Below are 10,678 nucleotides of genomic sequence, written 5' to 3' on the forward strand. Positions count from 1 at the left end.
GATGTCTTTAAACAGAAATGCACATAAAACAAGGTTATGTATTGATCAGCTGATGAAGATGTTGTGACCAGGGTTTACAGGAGGCTATTCCTGTATTTCCCCTTGGAGCAGTGGTTCAGTATTTGCTAATTCAGCTAATTCAGCATAGCAACTTTATAGAAAATAACCACTGTGAATAACAAGAATCGAGTGTATGTATATGTGTATCTGTATGTCTCTATCTACATATACACACAGGAAGCAAAAGAATAGCGTGTAAAAACAAATAAATCAGTAAATATGCAATCATATGGATTTATTGATGATCTAATTTTCCTCTTCAAATTTCAAAAATGTTTTTAATAACACTGCTTCCACCATGAAAACATTTAAAATGGACAAAAGCCAAAGAAACCCGGCTGATTGCTAACAGAGTTCTCTAGTTGCATGTACGGCTTCTTTATTGTGGGATCAGGGCCTTGCTACCTCTGTCAATGAGCTCATGCTCATTTTCTGGAAAAGTCACCTGATCTCACAGTGTTTTAGTTGGCTCTACCAAGAAGTAAGAATAATATTAGGTCTTGCATTAATGGATACTTTAAAATTTGTGGTAAGTTTCCCAGGGAGATATTCTGATTCTCTTAGGCCTCTAGCACTATGGTAATTCAGTGTCTACTCTAAATTGTTACTTGGTGCTGTGACCTAAATTATATCCCCACCAAATTCCTATGTTGAAGCCCTCACTCCTCAAGCAACTGCAATTGCAGGCAGGGTCTTTAAGGAGGTAATAAAAGTTAAAGGCACCCATAAAGTAGAGCCCTGATCCCACAGAACTGGGTGTCCTTATAAAAGAGGAAGAGACAACAGAGCTCTCTCTGCCACACAGGGACACAGCAAGAAGGTGGCTGTCTGTCTGCAAGCCAAGAAGAGAGCCCTCACCAGAACCCATGCTGGCACTCTGGTCTCAGACTTCCAACCTCCAGGGGTGTGAGACAATAAATTTCAGTGGTTTAAACCACCCAGCTTATGGCATATTGTTATGGCAGCTGAGCTGACTCATACATTTGGACTGTCCCCTTGACCCCTGGCTCCCCACTGTTTTCAGGACAGAATTCAGGTGTGGAGTCATCATAGGCTGGCCATGTCCTTCTACCAAAAGGCAGAGCTCTTGTCAGGCAGCCTTCTCAGGTAACTGCCCTTCCTGGACCAGGTAACCACTCCCTCCCCTTATTCCTTCAGACCAAGGGGGCATAGGCTCCTACGCATAGCCCTTGTGTTTCCCTAAAACCCATCTACACCTTTGTCAATAGCCTTTTTATTCAAATATGTTCCTATCACACAATTTCAGTGTGAATATCACACATATTTCCTACCAAGACCCTGACAGGATCTAACGAAATGTGGGAATTGCTAAAAAGATTATTTTGAAAATATGATAATTCCAAATATTAATATTGTTGCACAGAAAAACAGACTGAGACCTAAGAACTCTTAGTTCACTGGTAATAATGTCACATCCTTAGGGTCACTCAAGTCATTGCAAGTGGGATCAGCACAGGACAGCGGCTGCTGCACTGCCCGTGCAACTTGACTAGTGATGACAAATAATGCCAATGCGATGGCAAAAGTGAGACCCCCTTTAGTCTGCCTAGAGCAAAACCTATTAATATTACATTTTTCTCCCAATACTCTATGAATCAGAACTTCTGTAATCTCTGATTCCATTTCTGTTTTTGCCACATCTTTTTCTCCATCTTGGTTCCATTCGCTGAAAAGTCTCCATTGTTCTAGGGGTCAGGAAAAAGGGGCAGGGGGAGTGCTTGTTTAGAAGTGATTGCCTAGCAACCCATCTTCCTTATTCCAAGGACAGAGGCTATTTGCATTTTGGGAAAGAGGGGGGAAAAAAAAAGCTCCACTTCTCATGAGTCCCGGGGTGAGAATGTCTTGCTGTCCACTCCTCAAAGGAACCTTCCTTCCTCTGAGAACTGCCCCTGGGTGGCCATTCTTTGCCTGCAGCAGCTTGTGTGTGCTCCCCCGGGGGAGGGTGCCGCCTTCCAAGGTGCTCCCAGAGCCGCTGAGGGCAATGAGTGTCTCCTGGCACTGCCAAGCTGCAGCCCCGGGCGGCACCAGGACAGGGCTCAGAACATCCTGATCTCATTCAAGTGGGCATTTCTTTCCCACACTGTTCTTTCCTTTTGCAGCTTTCTGTCCTGGAAATATGCCACACCCAGGGATATCCAGGCCTGCTCCCCTTAACTCCCAAACAGCCGGCGACTTCCTTGAGGCTGCTTAGGGAAAGCTGAAGCCAGCAGGGATGAGGCAAGGGGAGGAGACATGCACCTCCACTTGGAAATTCCAAGGGGACCCACAAAGGTGGAAACCAAAGGTGGAAACCAAGAGGTTCTCCACATCATTTGAGGACATGAACTAGGCTGGTACTTGGGAAAATCACTATTTCAAGCTGGAGAACTCTGCCCCCAAACAGCCCATTCTCCAATCTGCTCAGTCTCCATGTTAGACAAATAAAGGATGTTTCTCTCGTAAGTGAGATGTGGAGAGGAATTCGATCTGAGTCCTACTTCTTTTATGCCTTAAAAAGGTAAAGAAAACTCTTGGTCTGTCTGGCTCCAAGTTACACAAGAGTTTTAATCTTCTGCAGCTCTGAATTACCATCTATAAAACTGAGATCTATAAAAATTACATTGACAGTGGCTGATAATGTTTGACTTACTTCGCACACCACCAAGTAGCACAAGGCATGCATCCTTGGGTGTATTATTTAATAAAAAAAAAAAAACTATCTAATGACTGCATTTACACTGGTTCATTTTGCTGCCTTATCAAGTTAGGGTGTTTGTCATGAGGAGAGGCCCTGGCTCTACACAGGTAATATTAGTCTATAGTATGATAGCAGATATGCATGGCGTTCAGACACTGTTATCAGGTTTTATGTACTTTTTCATTTCTTGTCATTTTATGTATTTCCACACACACAAACATCCAGAACAAAAAGCAAACCATGAAAGTCTGCATGTGGCTAATAAATAAATAAACTTCTTCCTTAATATGGGGATATTGCTCTAAGAGAGAAAAGACAGAAAAAGATAATATAACCTCTTATCTGTAAGGCCAGCAGATAAAATGCATCTTCTGAATGATTCATGGGGGTTGGACATAAACAATGGACAAAGAAATAAACTTTTAAAAATACCATTGAGCAAGACTGTACATTCTGCAGCAGAAACTGTATCTTTGTTTTTTTAAAATGTTTTTTCCCTAGCTTTGTAAATTCTACAAGAATTTATCTTAAGTCTTCTCTGTGAAGACAGTATTTTGGTTTAATTCAGTGAACCTGAGTCCTGGGATTAGACTTTTAGAGCTGAAAGGACTTTTGAAATCATCTAATCTGACGAACACTGTCCTCATTTCACAACTGAGTCCCAGACACAGAGGCCCAGGGAGGGTTAGTATGCTCAGACCACGTACAGATCACATCGGTGGCACTTAGCGCACAGAAATCATTGTTTAGCACACTTCGGATTTACACAACCACAGGTAGTTGATCTTATGAATAGCAGGAGTACTATGTTTGTCAGCAGGTCAACCTTGTGTTTTATTTGAAAAGGTTTTGAGGTCTGATTTTGGGAATGAGGAACCTGTGCAAGGGGCTGAAACAGCCTGCCATATTCCTGTTCATTTCACACTCATTACAGTAGGAGTATCTGAGGACACCCTGGGTGTTCTGGTACTGAATGAACAACTAGGGAAGACTGTTATGGCCAAGTGTGTCCTTGGGTGAATGTTCTCTCTGCTACAAAGTTGGTGAGTTCTGCTGAGAGCCTGGAGAATAGTGAAGCAGTCATCTGGTAAAAAGTTGAATCAAATGTTCTCTGGGTTTCTCTGATCTGCTTACCATTTCCCCCTTTTTCTCTTAACTACTGCCACTTAATTATTCACAGTGAGTTGTGCTTCAAAGCTGTGAACATTTGAACATTCTCTTCTCTGTGACATGGAGAAGCTGTTGGCCATGGTCCTTAAACTATTTAAATACTTATGTCATAAATATAATGAGATACCAAGACTTTTTTAGAGTAGTCCATGCACATATAATCAATGTCTTTGAAAGCTCAGAAGAAGTTTGGCAAGTTTGAAAGAAGGAAAGAAAGCATGGAAGGAGGGCTCAATGGAGAGTGTAGGGAGAGCTGAAACCATAGTTAATTCTGGAAGCAGAGTGTTTCATAAATGTTTCCCTGTGCACAGAGGACCTAGATCTGGTCATATTAGTTTTTGGGGGCTAAAATAAATGTATAGAAATGAGAATATGATGGCTTATTTTAATTGTCTGAATAAAACCAATGGAATCTTTGAGTTAAAAGGATCTTTAGGAGTTATCTAAATTTCACATAATCTTAAGACACCATCTTCAAAACTAATGAAAATAAAAATGCATGTATTACTAGGAATTCACTTCTAAAACTTCAAGTTGGTAATATTTATACATTATAAAGCTAAACCCCAAAACCATATCAAAGTTTTTCCATTGCCTAATGTGTTAAAATTGTGTATATAACACAACTGAGCATGTTAGTTTTCATTAGTTTTTACTGGTTACAGCATACTTCATATTAGTAGTTATATTAACGGTTATAATACACATAAAGAGAAGAAATTGAAATCAACTGTTTACAAAACCAGTCACTGAAGCCCCTTCATAAACTCACTGGGTTCCATAGAATATAATTTTTAAAACACTGGAGCCCTTTCTGCAGCATAATGGAAGATGGAAAACCTACACTTGGACACTTCCCTCCAGTGACAAGGAACTCATCTCTTGGCAAGGCAGCCCTGATACATCACAGCTCTCGTTCTTAGTTCCTCTCTACATTGTGCCAAATCTGTTTCATGAAACTTCTATGCAACAGACACAGTTCTGGTCTCTGGAACCTCTATCCTCATCTATGCAGCAGTAGGTAGCTAGTATGTCCACATTTAGGTCTTCCTTTTTCTCACCTGAATGTCCCCAGCTCTCCCAACTCTCCCACCTTGGTGTGGCTCAACTATTTGGATACCCTACTATGAATGTTTTCATGCCTGTTAGAGGTGATCTTGAAATATAGATGACTTAAAATCACTTTAAACTTAATTTAATGCACCCCACTGAATCCTTGGTCTCCTTCCAGACCATTCCAAAACCAGGTCATAGAATGACACCAACTGTCCAGTTATACTGGTCAGAAATCTATCTCATATCCTTGATATCTTCCTCTTCTTTTCCCTTTCCATACCCAATCCACCTCCAGGTCCTGCAATTTTGCCTCCTAAATAGCTTATAAGTCTTTTCACTTTGCTCTGAATCCATGCCCACCAAACCATCATCTCCCCACTGACCTTCTGGAAGAGCCCCTTAACCCATCTGCTTACTCTGGCTCCCAGAGTTGCACAGCCCTACCTCTTTCTGAGAGCTCTTAGTGGCATCCCATTGCTTTTATGATCACCAACAATCCTCAGCATGACCAGCAAGGTCCTTTCTGCTTCTACAGCTGGGTTTTGCACCTTGGGTTCGACGTCCAGCACACTGGCCATCTGCCATCTCCTTCACCATGCTCTGCTTCTCTTGCCACAGGGGCCTTCCTGTTGATTGTTTCCTCTGCTCAGAGGGGACTTTCCTCACTTCCTGGTGTAGTTAATTCAATTTGCAGGACTCAGGTCAAAGATGCCCTCCTCAGTCTTCCCAGAGTAGAGGAATCTAATCAGGTTAGATTCCCTTATTACAGGTTCTCATAGCCCTCAGAATGTTTGTTCCATGCCACTTACCATAGGTCTTGTTCAATATGTGTTTGTGGAATTATGTGATAAATGTCGGGCTCTCCAGTGGGATCATTAGGTCCAGGAGGCTAAGATGTGTCTGTTTTTGCTCACTTTTTCCCCTTAGTGCCCAGTGCCCAGCAGGTAAGGTGCTCATGCTCAGCAATATTTGTTAAATGAATTAGCTACATAATTCCTATTTTGATTCTTTCTGTTCCATCAAGAAGAATGACCTGAAATCTAGAAATGATGTAACAAATATGGTTAAATTGTTCTTTAAATGGAAACTGTTTTAAATGAATCTATGTCTTCAAGCATAGCTAAACATTGTCTTAGTCTGCTCCTTTTGACAATGTAAGTGTGGCACTCACTCAGACAGAATGAACAAGAAGAAAGTAAAAGTGGAGACAATAAAGGAGATGAGCAAAGGCTGACATAATTTCCAAGAAGTAAAAAGTAGGATTCCAGAAACCACTGATCACCAAACTTGACCTTTGTTCCAGGCTAGATTTTAACATAAACTATTTAAGGGTTGTTTGAAAGCACTTAGAAAATGCAGTGATAACCAGAAGCAAGTATAGGTTTTAAGATGAAATCATACCAAATAATCATCCAAAAGTAAGGGAAGTTGCTGGATAGGACGGGGGAGTGCTTCGGACGTGAAGTATATTGATTTCAGCAAGGCTCTTGGCAAAGTTCCTTACAATATCCTTGAGAGGTGGAGAAATGTAAGCTGAACTCACAGCTAACCAAACACCAGTGCATGCATGCCCTCTTAACACTGCCCTGCCCAGTGCTGACTCACCCTGATGCTCTTTATTTCTGAGATACTCTCTCTCTGTATGCATAGATAGTTATAATAATGACAGCTGACACAGAAAGTGCCTGCTATGAGGTAGGCACTATTTAAGGTGAACTTAATTCTTACCACATCTCTTTAAGAAGGTATTATTATTATTATTGCAATTTTTAATTTTTTATTATTTTTATTCATTTATTTATTTTGGAGACAGAGTCTTGCTCTGTACCCTAGGCTGGAGTGCAGTGGTGTGATCTCAGTTCACTGCAACCTCCTCATGCCTCAGCCTCCCAAGTACCTGAGATTACAGGTGCCCACCACCACACCTGGCTAATTTTTGTATTTTTAGTAGAGAATGAGTTTTCGCCATGTTGACCAGGCTGGGCTTGAACTCCTGACTGCAGGTGATCTGCCCACCTTGGCCTTCCAAAGTCCCCTCCTTGCGATTACAGGCATGAGCCACCACTCCTGGCCCTATTATTGCCATTTAAAAGTTGAAGAAATCATGTGGAGAGGTTAAGTCACTTGTTCAAGATCACAAAAATAGTAAGACGTGGATGGAGCTGGAATTTGAACCCAGAAAATCTGGCTCCAGAGACTATGCTGTTTATGCAATTCTCCTACCCTCATCTCCCTGCTTCCAATGTTCTAGAATGCTCTTAGCCAGCAGACCTTTATTGTCTGCATGCCTAATGAGCATTCGTGCACTGGTTTACAATGCTATAAAGGAAGTGTTCTTTGCCTGTAATGCACAGATCCTAAAGGGAGCCATGGACAGAATTCATAGGGTTCTGTCAATTTGAATTGCATCTCATTTTCATGAGCCTTTAACAAAAATTTAGCATCTCTTAGGATTGGCAGAATCTGTGAAACTGCCACCCATAGAAATCAGATATTTTCATGCCACGTTATTATTGTAACAGATATCTCAAAACATCATTTATGATCATCACTTTGAAATTTTAATAGGTATTAGACCCACCAAAAGATCTCAATATTTAATGTTTTAACAAAAACACGTGTGTTATTATGTCACCCTTTTAACATTTTATAACTATGCTCAATGCAACGCTGTTCTTTTGTAATGCTGTATACTTTATTTTTTTTGCATGCAAAACATTATTCGGTGCAGGAGTGGGTAGGCTTCCCCAGACTGCTAAAGGGCAGAGCCCTATCCTGTGCTATGCAAATTGAGCTTTTCCTGCAATGTGTGTGGTTTACGCCACAAAACTTTTCCTTTAGGACAAGTGTTTCATGCTCAGGCAAATACATATGACTCAGAATGGCTGACAAAAGGTAAGCGAGTGATCATTCTGGACCAACTCCAAAGACACAAAGGAAGCACATGACACAGAGTATTAAAATATGCTTTTAGTGGTGGTGGCTAAAGTTGCCTTTAGGCATAGTGTGGAAAAAACAGAGTATAGGACAGCAGCCAGTTGGGAATCTGGGGAAGTCTTTCAACCTTCTTAAAGACCTCACAAACACCATTCTAGCCTGGGAGGGTTGACCAACAATGTATGAAGTGTAGCTGCACTGGTAGGAAGTATTTTATTAATTCAGGAGACATGAAGAAAAGGAAAATGTGGCAGTCAATGTATCATATATGTCCCCACAGCAACACGTTGGGCTCATGCCAAAAAGACCCAAGACAGCATTCACAATCTTTGGAACCCATCTTTGGATTCAAGAATATGATAGAGCATCCTTGCAAACATGCTAGGTGTAGCACAGTATATGACACAGGACTCTGCTCTGTCCCTGTTCCCCAATGGCAACAACAGAATAAATAATACCTTACGTATATATGTATACTTCACACTTTTCATGGTGGCATCACGACAGCACTCGTAGCAGGCAGAACCGACTGCTTTACCATTTTACTAAGATGAGAAATAAGGTTCTGAGAAGTTAAATGAGTTATTCAAAGCCACACACTGCACAAATATTGAAGGTGAGAATAAATCCAGGTCTGCTGTCTGCCTGCCTATGTTCCTTGGCGTATTAGTCAGGTTCAGGAATGACTCAAAGCTGGAGAGCTGGTAGGCTGGACAAAAGACCCAGATTCTCTCCTTAAAATAAAGGGACAGGCTATTTCTGAAGCCCCTTCCCAACCTAAAAAGTCATGGTTCTGAAATTTGAAGTATCCCTTTCCTTCTTCCAACGAACACGGCTTTAGAACTTTGCTCTGCACAGCGGGCCACTGTTCTAGAGGGACCTTTTATGATTACAAAGGACAGAGCTCTGAGAATGCACCAGGCGACCCTTGTCCACCTCTCAGGGAGAAGACTAGAGGAGCCAGGGTTGTGCTGAGAGCACAGAGAAGCTTTCAGAGTGGGAAGAGTGTGGACTTTTTGTTTGAGAACAGGAGCTCAGATGCCAGTCTGCCAGAGGCATAAGGGAGGGCACCTCAGGAAAGTGACTTCACGTCCCTGAATATTATTTTTCTCATCAGTAAATTGGAAGATGGTTCAGAGGGTTACATACCAAGCTGAGACATAAAAGGAGGCCAGGTATGTCAGTCTTCCTTACAAGACCCCACATCAGCCCTCTAAAACATTAACAGGAGTCTTCTAAGGTCATTGTTCCTACAATGAAGTCTAATGAGTTTTCCAGAAAGAAATTCACTACTTGCCCTAAGACAGATGGGAAGAACTTAAGCCCCTGTGGTAGCTACAGAAAAAGCCATACTGAGGTTGGACATCACTCACCCTGCAATTTCTCCTTTGAGTGGATGTTCCCTCCACGCCCTTAACCCCGGGCATCAATCTCTCCACACCTTTCCAAAACCCAGGAAGATTTCTGTGCTGCACACAAAGGCGAGGCATGAGCCTCAAATCCTCCCCAGCTTCCGCTGCAGCATCTCTGTCATCAGCAACATGTGAATGAACCAAATTATCTCCAGGGCTGAGGGCGTGGGCCACATAGCTGGGCTCCGCCGTCAAAGGAGCCCAGCGTCATGTTCTCCACCCCCTTATGAGAAGGCTGGTGCTGTCGTAAGGCTGTGAGGGAGGAAGCCAGCCTGGAAATGCCATGTAGGGAAGAAACTGTTCCATTTCAGTGTTCGGATTCTAAAATAGCTGCTAATAAAATGCCTTCATACTGTGACACTTCAATACAGACACCCACAAGGATACCTTGACAAGCTGTTTGACTCTCCACAAGCCTTTTCTTGCATTTCCTGTGTAGGGCCTCCACCAGTCACCCACACAGATATACAACCATGCAGTGACAGAGAAGGCCAGCAGGGGTCTGCCTAGACCACCAGCCTGGGAGCCCCAGCTCCTTGTGGAGGGGGGTTGCGGGGTGGGGGCAGCGGTGTTGCCCTGTGTTGGCATTGTCCAGGAGCACGGTGTATCACTTTCCACCTGCTGCTTGCTCTGTCTCTCTCGTGATCCTCATGATGTCTTTGACAACACTTACCTAGAGAATGAGTCAAGCTCGCCTCCCAGGATGAGACAGGAGAGCCTCAAATAGCACTTCATTTACTAACTGATACCATAACAAATAGTTCCTGGGTTCATTCGGAAATGTCATGGTTCAATGAACCTAAGCTCTGATGTTCAAGAGGGTAGGATATGACTGTGTGCTGGTGATTAAAATTCAGAGGATCTTTCCCATCAGAAGTCCTAAAAATCCATTAATTATGGTAATACCACCTCTCTCAGGGAAATCAAGGGCGATGGCTGAGAGAATTTTTCACGGCAACTATTCTCCTTTAGAAACTTGATAAATAAAACCTTTTGTAACGTTACCGTTTGAATCTCAGCAGAGAGGAGACTGTGTTATAGCCTTGTCTACTTTCCGTAAGTCGACCTGAGCAGCATCTATATAATAGCTCTACCCTGGCCGGGTGCAGTGGCTCACATCTGTAATCCCAGCACTTTGGGAGGCTGAGGCGGGCAGATCACAAGGTCAGGAGTTCAAGACCAGCCTGGCCAGTATAGTGAAACCCCATCACTACTAAAATTACGAAAAATTAGCCCCGTGTGGTGGCGGGTGCCTGTAATCCCAGCTACTCGGGAGGCTGAGGCAGGAGAATCACTTGAACCCAGGAGGCAGAGGTTGCAGTGAGCTGATATTGTGCCACTGCAC

General features: G+C 42.7%; 1 protein-coding gene across 1 annotated transcript in view; it reads right to left on the reverse strand.

Moving 5' to 3' along the window:
* Positions 1-9,456, reverse strand: part of LOC105530827 (BDNF/NT-3 growth factors receptor-like) — a 57,837-nt gene extending 48,381 nt beyond the window's left edge. The window contains exon 1 of the mRNA XM_011968517.1: positions 9,363-9,456. The gene's annotated coding sequence lies outside the window, so the exon portion shown is untranslated. The remainder of the gene's footprint in view (positions 1-9,362) is intronic.
* Between the last annotated feature and the right edge of the window lie 1,222 nt (positions 9,457-10,678).

This window comes from Mandrillus leucophaeus, unplaced genomic scaffold (assembly GCF_000951045.1).
Source record: "Mandrillus leucophaeus isolate KB7577 unplaced genomic scaffold, Mleu.le_1.0 Scaffold847, whole genome shotgun sequence".
Taxonomy (NCBI): Eukaryota; Metazoa; Chordata; class Mammalia; order Primates; family Cercopithecidae; genus Mandrillus; species Mandrillus leucophaeus.